Here is a 16820-nt window from a genome sequence, read left to right as displayed (position 1 = left end):
ACTTTGCAGCTCGCGGTTTCTAAACTTCAGCATCTCTAACACAGCAGCCTGTAGCAGAGCGAGCCAGAAAGCAGAACAGAAACTGAAAAGAAGGAATGGAATTTACTTAAAGAGGTCTGCAGTGGGTCCAGGCACATGTCAGCCTTTAAAGAGGAAAAAAAAAAGGAAAAAAAAAAAAACCCACTGCAGAATTTTGTAAATATAGGTTGATGTTCACATACCACGCTGTGTTACATGTGGTTGCAAAAATTCACTGTCTCATGAGATCATGTGTATACACCCCTAAGTTATAAATTTATGCAAGTTTTTGCCAGAACTGGTCAGGCATTTTCCTTTATTTCCACAGCTGCTGAAAAGTATTGTCACATCCATACTGTTATGTCCAGATATTTCTGGCTTTTAAAGTGATCTGTGCTTCCACTTTAAAGCTTGAGCTGGAATGGATGTTTAACTCGCTTTACAAAGAGTTTAGCTATACAGCTCCCTTTATGAAAAAAAAATAAATGTTTTAGCTAAGGAGCAGTGTCTTTTTACCCCAGAAAGAAGTTCTTTCAACAGCAGCTAAGTAAAGAACACAAAACAAAAACAAGGAAAGGAACCAGAGTGTTTTGTAACCAACAGAGAATGGGGGTTTGGTTTGTTTTCGTAAGGTTCAAGCAGAAGTAGTTTTATGACTCAAGTAAAATGGCAGCAAAAGGGGTTTGGAGAAGGAAGGCTTCCATTAAAGAGAACTGGTTCAACAGCAATTTGAGCTCCACATGAGATCACTTTATCTGCAAGTTCTTGCTTTGCTGCTGAACAGTTTCACGCAGCACCGGAGTGAACTGATGGCGGATGAGATGGCAAGAGGCAGAGCAGAGGCCACTCTTGAAGCCATCACTAGCAGCATGTGACAGCCTGCACACATCTCCCACGTCTTTAAAGCTGCAAATGCAAACAACACTTAAAAGAATTTGGGGTGGTGAACCAAGAAATGAAAAAATGGACTGGAATAAGATGACGGATTCTCCTGTGCCCCGCAGGGAGCAGCTCTGGAAGTCCTAGCTCTCTGTGCTTCCAGTCTCTGCTCCCAATTAATGGCTGCAGGGATTAGATCTGCATAGAACAGGATTTGAAGATGGTGTTTTCATACCCGCTTCTGCTGGCTGTCCCCAAAGGCTGCTAACAGCTGCTGCAAACACAACTCTGGGACATGGAGAAAGCCAAAGAGCAGCTCAAGACACTTCACATGCAGAATGGCTCAAATGCTTCAGAGGTGTGAGAGACACCCTGTTTAGAGTCATCCTTCATCTGCATTTTATTTATAAGTCACTTCTGATTCACAGCAAAATAGTCATTTTGGCAGTGAAAAGAAGCCACTCGGTCGCTTTCCTGCAACAAGAACAACAAAAGCAGAGCAGGGAGCATCCAGCAGCCCCGGCAGTTTCCAACCAAGTTTCCAACCATAAAATGGCCAACCAAGGAACAGGCTCAAGCCAGAAAGACCAGCTGAACGGGAGGGTGATGCTGCCTGGGGTCTGTCTGTGGTTGTTGGCATCCACATGGATAATCAGGGTGCCCTAAGAGTAATCCCGCCTGTCCATGTGGCAGGTAACATGGGGCAGACCTGCATTCCCAAAACATAGATGCACAAGGGTCTTAATTCACATTTCATTTCAAAATGATGCTTAAAATGCAGCGTGGGTGCTGCACCCCCTCCGTTGTGCTGTGTGGGACTGTCTGGTTACCTGTTAGTTTTGGGCATCAGGACTCCAGCTCCAGCACTCAGCGCTCCCGAGACATGCACGGACTCGGGGCTGTTCTTCTGTAACACAAAGTCCTGCTCGCAGGGAACAAAGTGTCACTTCTGCTCGGGCAACACAGCCAGGGCCTAAATGCAAGTCTCACTTTTCACAGCTGTGTGGAAGGGGTTTGTGAACCTCTGCGTAATCAGCCTGGAATTAGGATCTGAAGTGATCTGGGCTTGAAGTTAAAGACAAAAAAAAAGGGAGATTCAGTAACAAGAACGAAGCAGGAGTTCTCATTTCCTTCTTCATTAATTCAACAGTCACCCCATAGACAGTGTTGACACTGATTCACTTTCGTCTAGAGCCTTGGGGAGAACTTTCAGTCTCCACTGGAAAGTTCAGAACTACAGAAAAACTCGACCAAATTTGGAACAGGGACAATCTTCCCTTCTGGGGCAGATGGGTGGCCGCCTGCTCTGGCTAGAGGCTGCCTGCCTGTCCAAAACCAGCTCTGAGTTTAAACCCTGACTTGCTGGGCTTGACTAGCATCTGGAAAATGAACGTGCATCAACAACCACCGGGCTCATGGTGCAGGATATAAAGGAGGTTGAAAGTACAAAGTCTGCTAAACAGAAGTTTTCCCCTCCAAGAAACTGTGCAGATGGTGTCCCATTTATTATAACAACTCAAGACAACTTTCTGCAGCCTTTGCAAGGGAAGTCAGGGGAGTCTTACACTATTTCATACTTTGCATACATAAAAGTATTTTTAAATACGGATCAGCTTGATAAAGGTGACCTCTCAGAACCTCAAGGCATACATGCAAACAGTGGGAAACTGCATGACCTGATAAATAAATAAATGAAATATTTCTTTGCATATAGGCACTTTTTAGCCAATTTTTATTCAGCTTCCCTGTGGGATGTTAATGTAAATGGAAACATGACTATTTCTGAAAACAGGTAATAATGGCTTAGAAGAGTCTCTCTAGTTTTATTTGTTACACAGGCAAGAGGCCAGACAAAGCATTTTGTTAACTAGGGTTTTAGTTAACCTGAAAGTAGTTAAGTGGCATGTTTCTGACCTCCTTGTTTCTTAGCTGGTAGAACATTGCCTTTAGCCTTCTTTTTATGTACCAATAAAAATAATTAAGAAAAATTATCTATGCAACTCCCTGAAAGATGCCAATAAAAAGCTACTACTTAAAAAAGTATTAGGAAGGTAAACTCAGAATAAAAGAGCAAGAGGCAAGAACTAGCAAAAAAAATCCTTATATATACTCTTACACTCCAAGTTGGCCAAATGTATCAAGCCTTGGTATATTTGTTTGTAGTATATTACTCACCAGGCATGTTTGTGCACTGGGAAGAATACCAAATAAAACATGTGGTTTACTGCTCTACAGAATAATATGGTTAGAACACAAGCTCGGGTCTGCAGCAGCTTCCCTTAAGAACTATTGCCTCTTTAAGCAGAGGTTGATCCTATATGGCATGATCAATGATCTACAGAAATTGCTATTCACTGCTATCCTTTCCTGCAATTTTTTAAGAAACTTCAAGCACTCTCACATACTGTGACCTTACCAAGTTTTATACCAGCATGCCTAAGTTTGCATTGCATGTACATTTAAGATTTATTTTCCTGTGATACAACTCAGCTGCACGTTTAATTCAAGGATTAGTCTTTCAGCCCAAAGATCTGAAGGAGTTTACAGAAATATAACGGTTTGAAATAACAAGCGAGTTTCCTGTGAGTTCTAATTTCCAGGACTGCTACGCACATGTCACTGCACTACAGGAACGGCTCATTCAGCTTCAGAAAGCTTCTAGAAGAAAGAGTTTAATGAGCATCTTTGTACGTGTAACTAAATGAGGGGCAGAAATACACAGTTTTTCTCCCCGCTCTGTTTCACCAAGTTTTCGTGTGGCTTCATGTGCAAAAAGCTAGTGAGAATGAAAGTATATCTGGTGTTCCCCATCTGGGCTGCCCACTAAATGACAGTTAAATAGCGCTGGAGGAAATTAGTGTGGTTTGCTTGCACAAGAGGCTTTTTTTTTTTCTCTCTTTTTTTAAGAAGGTAGCAACCACATTGTAAAACATTTAGAAACAACAGAGGAAGAACCTATACTACTATTCCGATGCAAACATTTTAGTTACAGCAGCAGGACTCTAGCAAAAGCAGATTGCAAGAGCCACGGTAAGGAAGTCTCTTGGCACAAAAGCAACAGCAAACACACAACCAGAAAGAGAGGCTGTTTTATAACTAAGAAGCATATATATATGAGACCACGTTGGATCTCCTATTTAAGATAACAGATTTTCTCAAATTGTTTATACAATAAATGCAGGGTACACACATACAACTCAAGTTTTGGGTGGTTTCAGCCAACTTTTCAGCCTCTTACAATATGAAGTTCTGCACTTCACGTGAACCAGTGGCTAAAAAAAGACTCCAACCAGGAGTAAAATCTCTTTAGATGAATGATTTCAGAGAAATGCTGTTAGTTAACAACAGTCCTTGGAAGTAGGTTTAATAGATAAATAAATAAAAATAATGAAACCTAGAAACTTGTGCCAATGAGAAGCTAAGTGTCAAACAAAGTCAAGGTTTATGGAAGACAAGATAGGAGAGTCCCCCTCTGGCTCCATGTGAAGCAGATGACCATGGGGATCCAGTTGTGCAGCACACAAGAGTTCAAGCTTGTGATGCTGGTGTGAAAGGCAGGCAAGCTGACCACAGAGTCACAGGGTGGCTGAGGTTGGAGGGGACCTCTAGAGATCATCCAGTCCAACCCCCTGCTCCAGCAGGGACACCCAGAGCACGTGGCACAGGGTGGCATCCAGGTGGGTTTGGAAGATCTCCAGAGAAGGAGACTCCACAGCCTCTCTGGGCAGCCTGTTCCAGGGCTCTGGCACCCTCACAGGAAAGAAGTTCTTCCTCACATGGAGGTGGAACTGCCTGTCTCACACAGCTCAGCTAGACACTTCACAGCTTCAGGCTGTGGAGAAAATCCATATGGGATAAACATATTCCACAAAGGCTTTTTTTTTTTTAATTGTGCTTCTAGACTGCAAAGAAATGATGCGTGAGAATCTGGCTTATCTTCCTCACAGATCCGGAAACTGGGTCCAAATTTATCAAACATTATAACAAAGAAAAGGTCAGCTCTAATTTACCTCCCTGCTTCCACCTGTAATCAGGTATCTTGCATGAGACCTGTGGCATCATATAAGATGAAACATCATGATGATAAAACATCATTGTAAAGGATGTGATTTTAAATCTTCCAATATCCTCTCTGCTCTTTCTTTATAATATCTCAATTAACTTTACTCAGATTTTTGCTAAAACAGCTTTTGGTTACTTCACAAACTCGCAGTGATTTACTCTGTACATAATCAGCACCTTCAGTCTGAAGCATTTCACTCTTATCCAGAGAAAAATAAATAAATAAATAAAACACTTTCAACTAGTTATCTTGCACTGGACAAAGCAACAAGGCCTCGCTTTTCTGCAAATAAATTTAATCCTAGTTTAATCCCAGTTACTCACTTGAGAACAAGTTTGTATCACTAAGATTTTCCCAGTTCCTCTCTGCTTCACTTTTCTTGTTGTGCTCATGGCCTAGAGTAGAGCCAGGCCATCTGGAGTCCAAACACCATTATTTGATTCTAGAAAATATGTATATAAACTGTACCAAATTAGCAAACTTCACCCTGCTTTATGCCCTGCCTATCAAAAGCAACATATGGAGTCCAGAAAGCGGCGGGGAGGAGAGAAAGCTGGTGCTGCCACAAGCTGCAAGGCAGATTTCTGCTCACTTTTATTGAGCACACACACATCTGTACAATCCACCTTAGCTGCATTTCAGCCCAAGGCCTTTAACTTCTGAAGTCAGGATTTAAACTTCAAAACATCTGGCTTTTGATAAAAAGTTTGATATTCTTAAATAAAAAAGAAAAAAGAAAAGAAAAAGCCAGGAAAGGAGGAAGAGGAATTAGGAAGGAAAATAGATTCAATTATAAATGCCAGGCAAAGAAAGCACCTTTCAAACAACTCTTCTACTCCCTTTTCATTAAGGGCTTCAAAGTAATCCTATTTGAAACCAACCTGGACTTTACATGTCCCCTTTAATGATTCCAGGTTTTAAAATTCCATGCATCCACTCTTCTATCAACAATTGTTTTACAGAAAAAAAAAATCTTTAAAGAGCACTATGCACTCCCTGTAGGGGCTTTTAGATTCTCTGGTGCACACTCCCATTTACTTTATGTTTCCATTAGCCAAGAGGTGTCTAACCCACATGCAGCTCAAGCAGAGCACACGAGACAGCTACAGCAAAGGAGCAGGATTCAAACAGCAGCCAGTACAGAAGATATTTAGCAGTCCACAAAACTAAAAAAAGTTGCTTTGCCTTTTAGCCAAGTGTATTTAGAAACAAAAAGTGATGATTAAGAAAGTCCAGAATTGCTTAAATTTATATAAAAATGCTGCTAAAAACCCCTATCTCTTTATTTTCTTCAATGATGCAAACATACTAAGAACACTAGGTAGTACAATGAAGTTCACTTTCCAAATGCTTCTTTAGAGAAAGAAAAAAAAAATCCCAGACTGTGTTACAGAAGCTCAGTCTTCTCACAAAGCTCACAGACAGTCCTATGATTCATTCCAATTAAACATGAAAATACAGTGCATCATTGGAAGTACCTTGGAGCCCCAAGTCATATGAAAACTAGCACTAGAATTATTTCAAAATACAGATTCAAATATAAAGTGCTACTGTTGATTCATCAGGTACAACAGGTGATGTGTAAAGTATAACTACATTTATCTTTCTGTACTTCTGTACCGGTATTTCACAGCTTCCAAACAAATCTCACTGATGGGAAGACCTTCAAATAAAAAACTGAAATGGTGCAGTCATTCTAAGGGTGCCTTTTCAGCTTCTGCATAGTATTTAGTGAAGCAAGTGAGCATCATGCTTTAAGATGCATCTTCTTTTACATTTAAAAAAACAAAAAAAAAAAAAGAATTGCAGTCCTTTAGTGATCCTTAGAACTTTTCAAAAGCATAAAGAGATGTTTATCATATGCTCAGCCTAGTTTTAATGAAAATTAATATTTGGCCAGAAGGAAAAATGCAATTTAATCAAACACTCTTCATTTCCTACCCTAAACTGCTGGATTTGACACCCCATACAAAGGTGTCAGTAACTTGTCTTTGAGTCAGCTACACTTCCATATTTAGTGCAGGTGGTTTGGGTGACTCACACAAATGATCTGTCTGAAAAAGAAGTAAAAATCCTCAAGCATGGTCTTGTTGCAGCTTTTCAGGACGAAGTAGAGTCTGCCTGGTGCTCCTCCTTTGAACATCAATTAGCAGTAAGCTTAATTTAAATTCCTTTTTTTCTTTTTTAAGATTCTTTTTCTCAGCACCAATAAGCTCCATAGATACAAAGTGAGAGGCACGGAACTGGCATGTAAGGAAGAGACTGTCATCTAACTAGATCCTGTTTGAGCAAGAAGAGCCTTTCAGGTTGCATACCTGCCTAAAGGCCTCAGAGAAGGAGGCCTTACAGGCAAGGCCTGTAATCATCAAAATCATCATAGGAAGATGATTTCCAAGTGGGGTAACAGGCTTATGCTTGAAATATAAAGCTTTACTTGTTTATGTTAATTTTCATTGCGCTTCCTTTTCCAATGTTTCAACCTATTTGTTTTTATTGGTTCAAAGTCCTGAGTTCCAGTTCTACCCTTGCCACTAACAGGTTATAGCTGAAGGCAAATCAATCCAGCCCTTGTTTCCCAATCAGGAAAATAAGGGCAATAATAAACACTTATCTACTTTAAACAGACATTAGACAGAATTTGTTTGCCCTGTTAGTTGATTTTTCAAATACACAACAGCTCTATAAAACTCTAAGCAGCACATACCCAGGTTATCTTCATTAACTGAAGAAATTATAATTCAGTAAATTGTTTGCTAAACTTTCATATCTTTTTCTGAAGGACACCATTTCTTACATTACACCTTTAGGTGCAGCAGCACCCTATTTCACTGCTTTTGCAGGAATGCCTCATCTCTGACACACGGTGTTTTGTTGACTGGTACAGGTCATCTGGTACTTTCTAAATCCAATCATTGCTTGACTTCATGGCACTCTGTAAGTATCTGCATTTAGAAAGTAAATTAAATACATTTGTGGCTGTTTTGACAGTCAACTAATCAACTTTCCATTAGAAAGAAAGGAAAAAATCCTTAAAGTGCAACTCTGCAGATAAAGGTAAGTCCGAAGCCTTGCGAACTATCAATTTGATTAGCAAATCAGCTGAGGCTTCTTCACCACTAGAGATAACGAATTGAATAAATGAACCGACCACTGTGACTCAAATTTACTTTTTAAAAAATATTTCTACTAGTAAATTTTACTAGTTGTTGTGCTACCTGTAATAAAGAAATTGAAACCCAATAATAAAAAGGGAAGAAGGAGTTGAAAAAAAAAATAGAAGAGTGATTTACTGAAATGCGGTTTATCAATGCCTGCTACACACTATGTGATGGGCTCCTTATTAATTCAATTTCAGCCAATAATTTGAAAGGAAGAAGCCCCTTGAAATCACCATTTCTCTACCTTAAAGCTCATTAGTAAACCCTTGCCTTTCAGCACACAACAATTTCTTGCAGCCCTCCCCATGTATGCTGCTAGATGATGGCAGTGTAAAGAATTAAGTGTTAAAGAAAAAGCCTTCCTTTGATGCAGAGAAACACTGAAAAGTAACACAGACCACAGTCTGTGAGAGGAAAAAAAGGGGGGGAAAAATAGCTCAGTAAAACAATTTTACTAAGAATTGATACTGAAAAATTTTGACAGTCAAGAATGTTGTACTGCAGACCTGGAGAACTTTATTAGCACAGCATTATAAAACCTGGGAATCCTGCTGGGCAGAAACCTAAGCACATCACAGAACAAGCCTACAACAACACTGGTACCACAGAAATGAAAACACTTCCATGGCTGAGTGTTGTTGCCATCCTGTGCCAGCCACACCGCAACAGTTTTCAGGAAACGAAGCGGAGAATTACTAAACCACAGGGTATCGTGGCAGTGGACTATGAGGACACCAAACAAATACCCGAACTACTATTTTATCAGGAAGTTTAGCTGCTCGAGTGCTTATGTGGCCCATTGTCACAGCATCCAGGAAGTTTCTCCGGATTTAAATACTCTCCTCTAATTTATTCCCACGAAGTTCTTTACCCAGTTGCTTTATAGATACACCAACATTACGGACGATAAAGAAGTCTTGAATTTCACAACAAAAATATCACACCTGTTAGAGAGACTTTCTAGTGATAAAGCACTGGTCTAAGGCTTTTTCTAAGCTCAGTTTTCCTAGAAAGTGAGACTTAGGATATCTGCCTGTGCTCCTCCTCCCTGCAATAAATTTTTAATTGAAGCTAGCAAATGGATTACATTAATTAAAAGAACATGTCATCTTGGATCATTTGTTGCCTGGAAGCAGATAACAAGGTAGAGGAGATGCCTTTTTTGCAGTGCTTCTACAGAGAAAATGTAAATCTTAACTAGCTGGAATGTATATAGACTCCTACAAGACAGAATGAGAAAAACTTACCCTGTAAGGGATTCAACACGAGTAATAATGTACCTATGTACATAAACATACATCCACACTGGAAGTTTCAGAAAAATCTAAGTCTCCAACAGTTGCATTCAGTGTAAAACCATAGATGGCAGGAAACAGCCTCAATTAATGTCACAAAAATAAGATGTTTCACCTTTTTGTATTTCTAATGTCCATTCACTCACTATCCCTTCCCTATTCTTTGGGACTGTCTCTTTAGGAGTTCTGCTACAATGGCATTTCTGTTGCTCAGAGAGATTAAACTTTTTCATTCTAAAGCTAGTTTAAAAAAGTTATTTTTAAAGGACAAATGTTTGCCCAGGAGGTTTAAGCCTTGTTCAGTCGGGAGAGTGCAGGCAGAGCTGGCCCTGCGCACCCTTCCTTGAAGGGCACTGAGGAGCTCAACTGTAGCAAAAAATCTGAAGGACGCGAGCAGCAGGAATGCAGTGGGACACGCAGCAAGGCATCTTTTTCCCTGGTGACACGTGCAAAGAAATGGAGGTAGAGGGAATGCATTTCCGCTGAAGCAGCACAGGTGCTTTGTAACTCACCCTGACAGTAAAAAGGAAATTCCTCTCAGCCTCAACTAAATTCCTTGCACTCCAGAGGTACTGAATAATAAAGCTTTTCCCCTGTAGTCTCGCTAACATGCAAAGTGACTCGAGAAGATCCATTCTGATCCTCATCCTTAAGTGCTCTGCTCAGCAAGAGGGGCATTTCACCCATCTGACAGCACAAACTCCAGCTCCTCTGAAATCTTTCCAGCTTGTTTGGAAGCATCCAGTGCAGGCACTGGCCTAGATTAGGACTGCATTTATGCACACAAGAACAGTCTTGACCCACTTCTTGTCACATCATCTTGCATACCCAGAGCCGTTAGCTCTGTTTTATTATTCACACCAGAACAAAGGACTGTGTATATACATGAGGTCTCATGAATGCCCTTTCACTGTACAGGCAAGGAGAGAAAAGAATCATTCTGTTATTCCCCATCATCATCCCCCTCTCGCCAACCCACCGAAAGACCCACAAAATGCCACTGCTCTAGAAATACCTCTGACGGGCAGCGTCTCGTTGGCTCCAGCTCAGAGCAGATGCCTCTGGACCCCGAGTCAGCTGGCACCTCTTGGCACCAACACGGTGAACTAAATGTCCCGAGGCAGACAGGACAATCCTCAATAACCAAATAAGCAAAAGTAACTTGGTGCAGGTTTCTCTTTCCGCTATACCAAAGAGTCTTAAAGTCTGTTTCCCCTCCATAAAAGGGGAACTGCAAAGCTGAGGGACCGCCTCTATCAAGAAGTCAAATATGGGGACAACTTCTCCTGAAGAATTTATGGATTTTAGTTTATAACTTACAGGAAAGGCAACCTTAAATCTTGGGAAGAGGGTAAAGCTGATATCCATCCCACCAAAACAAGCAGCAAGGTTGCTGGCCAAACCATTAAACCTCTCATTATTACCAGGGCATGTTTAATGCTCAATCATTCTGACATATTGCCTCAAATTTCAGCATAAATGTAAAATACACACACACACACACACACACACACACACAAAAAAAAAAAAAAAAACACCACACACCTGAATGGAAGGAATTTGTTCCTCTGTTCCTACCCAACTTTACTATTTCTCTCTTTAAAGACCATATACTTGCACAAAAGACAGTCTTCTGGCTTCATGTTGCCAGAGAAATTCAATAAGTAAATCCAAGAGCTATTACACAAAACAAGGCAAAGAAGCTGCATTTGTACTCCTTGATGTCATCATAAAACAAGGATTCTTGTCCCGTCTGTGCAAACCTGATTAACTGTGTGGCCTCAAGCACCTCCAGGCTGAACAGTTCCATATTGGATACAAACTGCACCAAGCCCCTATGAACCCTGCCCTGCCAACTACGGGCCCAGAATAAAATAAATAAATCCAGAGTAACTGCTGATTTGAAGTGTTATTTAAAAATAATGAGGGTACCAATGAACAGCTGATTGCAACAAATGTCCCAAAGTCTTTGTGGCTTATTCATTTATAGATACTACTCAGAACCACTGCTCCCTACCTGTGACCTTCCTGCCTTTCAACTCCACAGGACTTTATAGCATAGTCCTAAATACAAAAAGAAAGCTGCTGGCTTGAAGCATGTATTGAAAGTAATGCTTAAGATTACGACAGGCTCTGCAATTGAATCAGTCAACTACCAATCTTAGTGTTGTAACACAAACATTACTTCAAACTTCAGTATTCTCAGCACCATGAAACACTGAGGCAGCAGGTATCCCCCTGTAGGGTTTCGGGTTGTATGGAAAGGGGAAGAAATGGTTCTGCTTGACCACATCCTTCCTTTTCTCACAGGTGTCAAGACTTCCTGGTCACGTATCCCAGGCAATTTCTGCCACAAGGGCATCCCCGCACCGAGCAACACGCACAGCTCCACGCACCGCAGCGGAACAGCAGCTACAAGTGCTAATGTAACAAGCACACACAAGATAAATCTGAATTCACAGCATGGAGAGAAAGGAACTAACATTGAGAAATGTAATTCTAGCCAAAAAGTTTTTCATTCTATTAAAAAAAAAAAAAAAAAAAAGAAGCTTTTTTTCTGTCAAATTTACACTTTTATGTTCAGGCTAGATTGTCACCAGCTCCCTTTCCACAGCTGAACCCTTCTTTGTTGGCTCATATTAAGCTCCAACGTATACATTCTTCAAGTAAGGAGAGAAGAGCTGCAGGCTTTTTGCAACTTCACATTAAGTTGCAAATCTTAATTCCACTGATACTCAAACACATGTTTAGTTGGCCAGACCAGAATATATTTTAAACTAGTTACTGATTTTAAGAAGCATTAAGGATTTCCACCACCCCTTCCCCTTGCCTCCCTCCAAAATAATTAGATCTTGCTCATTGATTTTTCCAGAAATTCCAGAATAGCACCAGCCTGGAATTGTATCTGACGTTCTTTTTGCATACTTGTGAGCTCAAAATAGCTATTTGTACAACGAGCAAACATCAGAAACAAAAAGTGCTCAGTAAAAATTCTGTAAAGCTGAGAACTGAAACTTGCTCTGTTTAAAACTGCCACAGTGTCAGAAGAGCCTAAGGCTTGGCTGCATGTATTTCATGTTGCTAACTGGATACAAAGATAACATAGTTCTGTTCAGTACCACTTGAAAGTTCCTGAAACTTTGATGGAGTCAAATAAGTTCCATTAATAGACAATTAATAGTTAACTAATTCCACTGTTCTTCCTGCAGCCATTAAAAAGAATGTTTGCTCTCATCTTTACTAATTTTTCTTCTGCTCCACTTTCTTAGATGCTTTTTCCTTCTTTACTGACATTACAAAGGGGCACACTCCAAAACATTTCTGTTTCTCAGCTTCCTGACAGTGTCACTCCGTAAAAACCCAGTGAATTTCCCCACCCCCAACTGATTTACTCCACCTCCCGGGCCTGGCTGTTGCACCATGCGACTCTGTCAAACAATTTGCCACTTCAGCAAACGCACTGAGCACAGTCACCACCCAAATAAGCTCGTAAAGAAGAGGCGTGTGTGTGTGTGCAAGGAAGGAGAGGCCTCAGAACTGCAGCTGCTCCATCATTTTTCACTTACCCAGTGGTGGGCTGCTACTGTGTTCAATACAGCTACTCAAAAACTTTAAGTGGCCCAGGTGAGTTCAGAGAAACTTCTCCTTAACTTTGAAGGGAGAAAAAAGATGCCAAGACTGAAAGAAAAAGAAGCAAGATCATAAATTAAGGCACATACGAACTGAAACAGAGAGGAAAAAGTATTTAGATGTGTTTAGATGATCTGGTCAGATGATGCTCCCAACACTACCCCAACTTTCAAACATATCGGTGAAACGTTTTCACTAATGATACTAAAGTGCCAGACATAAAATAGCAAAATTAATCTTAAGCGTTTTGGACTCTGAAAAAACACTAGTGACACTTCACCTGCCAAAACTCACCCCTGGCAAAACTCCCCTGATATCAGTGGAGCGAAACCAAGCATGAAACCGGCCCACAGACTTTTAAGGACAAGAAAGGCTTTATTCTGGGAGATACAGGGCATTTGTGGTTGCTTTTAATAAAGCCTAGCAAACAATTGCTTATTATCACAGAGCAAATATCCCTGACAGCGAGCAAGCAGCTACCGCAGTCATAGTACACGCTGCCCATCCGCATATTGCTGGGAAAACAACCACCGACAAAGCCGGAGATTCCCGGTGCCCTGCTCATACCGCGAGATTGAGGACGGAGTAGCTGCACCTCAAACCACCCGCAAGGAAGCCCATTTCAAGGATGTTCTTCCACACTCCTCAGCCAAGTCAACAATAGTTCAATATCCGAACGGTGCTACGGATTTAGTGCAAAAATGTATATCCCGGTGCTGCTGCCAGTTAGTTATCCAGTAGCCTCCCGCACAAACTACACGCAGCAGTGCTACCAGGCTCATTCAGGAGCGTTTTTCCCTCGTTTCTCTGCCTGTGCCTGAGTACAAATGCTCAACCAATGCCAGAAGTCCCTGTGTTTCTCTGGTTGAATTCCCTGGATGGGAGCCTGCTTGGAGGCCAGCCGGGACCGAACACCACACGGACACAGAACCACCGTGTGCCGAGTCACAACGGGCTGCATTAAATGAATAAATGGAAGGAGAGAGCAAGCACGAAGGCTGCACCAACCCCAGTGAGTAGCTGAGCTCGCCCATGGGGCTCACCAGCCTCGAGCCAGCAGGGCAGGAAAACCTGGAGCTCCGGGATGTGCAGGGAAACTCTTGACGGGACCAGGGCAGCGGGAGCAGCCGTGGGACGGGGCCAACTTCTGCTGCTCCTCTCCGGGCTCCCGGGGAGCCGCTGGATGCTGATCCCGAGGAGCCGCTGGACAAGGCAGGGCGGGAGCAGCGACGCTTCCCCTTTCGCGCCCCTTGCCCGGCCCCACACGGGGGTGCGGGGGAGGCCGCGGCCCGCGCGGGGGGCTCCGCGAACAAAAAACACCCGCGAGGCGAAAGCAGAGAGAGAGAGAAAGCCCACAGTATAAAAATAAAATAATAATAATAAAGCCCAGCCGGGGATGTAACCGCCCCCCGGGTAGGGCAGCGGCCGTCGCCCCCCGCCGGCAGCCGCGGGGACCCGGCGCATCCCCGGCACTCGCGCCGGCTGCGCGCAGGGCGAGGGCCCCTTTGTTGCGGCTTCCACCCTTCGCTGCTCCCTTCGCTGCTCCCTCGAGAGGGGAAAAGCGGCGCCGAGCACCGAGACACCCCCCTGCCCCAAAGGCGGCTCCGGGGGCAGCGCGGGGCGCTCCCCTCCCGCCGCCCCTTTGTGTGGCGGCACCTACCTCGCAGGGGACGGGGGCAGGCGACGCCCCGAGGCGGCAGCCGGCAGGGAAGGAAGGAGGAGGCAGCCGCGCGCCCGCTCCCGCCGCTGCGAGTCGCGGCCCCGCCGCTCCGCTGCCGGCCGCGGCCTCGCCGAGGGGAGCGGCGCGGCCCGGGGGCGGTTCCCGCCGCTGAGTCACCGCCCGCCGCCCCCTGAGGCGAGCGGCGCCCGCAGCCCCTTCCTGCCCCACCTGCGAGAGCGGCCCCCTGCTTTTACGTTTTGTTTTCTTTTTGTCTTGTCAGAAACCTCACGCTTTCGCCCTGTTTATCTCATCTCGCTGTCAAGTTAAAGTCCCCACGCAGCCACCGGGTCCATCACACGAGGGTCGAAGTCATCAGGGACCTCTGGAGACCTCTCAGTGCAGCCCCTGCTCCAGCAGGTCCCCTGGAGCACCTAGGCCAGAGCTGACATCCCCAGAGCAGGAGGCTCCCTGCGCCCGTCACCCGTGCAGCCAGAAGGTGCAGGAGAGCCAGTCCTTTGGCCAAGGTGGAAGTGGTGACATATCACCTCGAAATCTGTTTTATAGCGAGTGAGAAATAGCTGGTTTCTCTGGCTGGTGCTGACTTTGGGAAGGAGCCCCCCAAGATGTCCTCTGGGGGCTGAAATGTGTGTTTATATGTACATGGCTGAGATTTCATCAGCCGCTTCTGTATGCTTATCCCCAGGAATATTCCGAGTTTCTTTGGAGCAGATGAGCTCACAGTGAAGTGACAGGAAGCTGCTGGACCTGTTGGACCACGGCGTGGGGGCAAAGCAATGCCGAGCATCCAGCATCACTCTGCTCTGGGAGGTGGACACGTCCTCTCTGAAAAAAACATCCCTGAGGAGCCTCCATGAGAGGAGCATGGGGTGCTCAGCAGGTGGTGCTATTTCCAGAAAATCACTGTTTCCAGTGGGGCAAGGCAGAAATCCTGAGCACTTTTCTTTAAGCCTGCCCAGGTCTTTGTGTGAGGCTGTTCTATCACAAGGGAGAAAAAAGGCCACAACAAAATACCTGTGTGAAACCTTGTGCGTGGGTGCCAGCCAGAGCATGCACGGCCACTCTGTTCTGGCTCAGTTTAAATCAGTTGGGGATCAGATTTACAGACACCAGGTGCCCAGGGATGCCGTAGGAGCTATGCTGTCAACAGACAAAATGCTATAAAACACTACCTGCTCCTCGAAAAGTAACTTACAGAAACACACGTTGGGCTCCCACTTGCAAGGTCAATGTTTGCCGTGTTAGCCTTGATTATGGAGAGCTTCATTCCCCAGATGCGCTTTCTTCATGGGAGTGTTGTAAGATATATTTGTTTCTGTATGTGGATCCCATGGATACTATAGAGATAAATACCTCATAAAAATTGATTATTTTTAATTAAACGCAGTAAAATGTTGTGTCTAGATGAACGAGGAGTATAAATGTTAAAGGGATCTCTGGTCTGTAAGCAGACCCTCAGTCTGAGGCTTTCAGGGTAGGGGCAACTAGTGTATGATGAAAAAAATTGTGAAGGGCAAAGAAAGAAAAGGAGCTGCAAGGCCAGCTGGAACGCTGGCTTTCCCTATCTTTTGTATTCTTGACCTTACTGACCTCTCCATATCGTTTCTGTACGTAAGCATTAACCATTCGTCTTCTAAAGAGACCTTAGAACTGATCCAGTTTTTTATCTCTATTGCATTAGACACTGCACAAGCAGTTGTCCCTGCTCTGAAACCTGACACTCTCCATCAGTGTTTCCTGACCCTTTCTGATCTCAGACAGCTTTTTTTTTTTTTTTACTCTGATATGTCCTGTCTCCTCCAACAGATACTGCATATCCACACCTTTAAATGGAATGCAACACTTTGCTGCAGTTACCTAAAATTTCTGGGTATCTTGCCATGGCTTGTCAAAGAGGCACAGGCGTTTCTGATAGCTGCCTTGCTCCAGTGTCACGTTCAGTTAAGTGTGCAGTTATGTGGTATTGCTGACCATGCCAGGTGCAGATTAACAAAGTCCCTCCCCACACATGCCAACAGCCTGCACTGAATGAAGTGACTGCAAGGCCTTGCAACCCCCGTGGTTGTATCCAGACTCCAAAACTATCGCTGAACATATGT

The 16820-nt window shown here is 43.6% G+C and overlaps 1 protein-coding gene and 1 long non-coding RNA gene across 2 annotated transcripts in view; one reads left to right on the top strand and one right to left on the bottom strand.

The window, feature by feature from the left end:
- FAM107B (family with sequence similarity 107 member B) overlaps positions 1–13100 on the bottom strand; it is a 51093-nt gene extending 37993 nt beyond the window's left edge. The window contains exon 1 of the mRNA XM_010227023.2: positions 12980–13100. The gene's annotated coding sequence lies outside the window, so the exon portion shown is untranslated. The remainder of the gene's footprint in view (positions 1–12979) is intronic.
- The window catches only part of LOC148595163 (uncharacterized), a 379939-nt gene that overhangs the window by 216167 nt on the left and 146952 nt on the right, over positions 1–16820 (top strand). The gene's annotated exons all lie outside the window — the stretch shown is intronic.

Source organism: Tinamus guttatus, unplaced genomic scaffold, assembly GCF_059628265.1.
Source record: "Tinamus guttatus ecotype Peru unplaced genomic scaffold, ASM5962826v1 Tinamus_guttatus_pri_ptg000148l, whole genome shotgun sequence".
NCBI classification, from domain to species: Eukaryota; Metazoa; Chordata; class Aves; order Tinamiformes; family Tinamidae; genus Tinamus; species Tinamus guttatus.
This window is presented reverse-complemented; position numbering and strand designations above follow the sequence as displayed.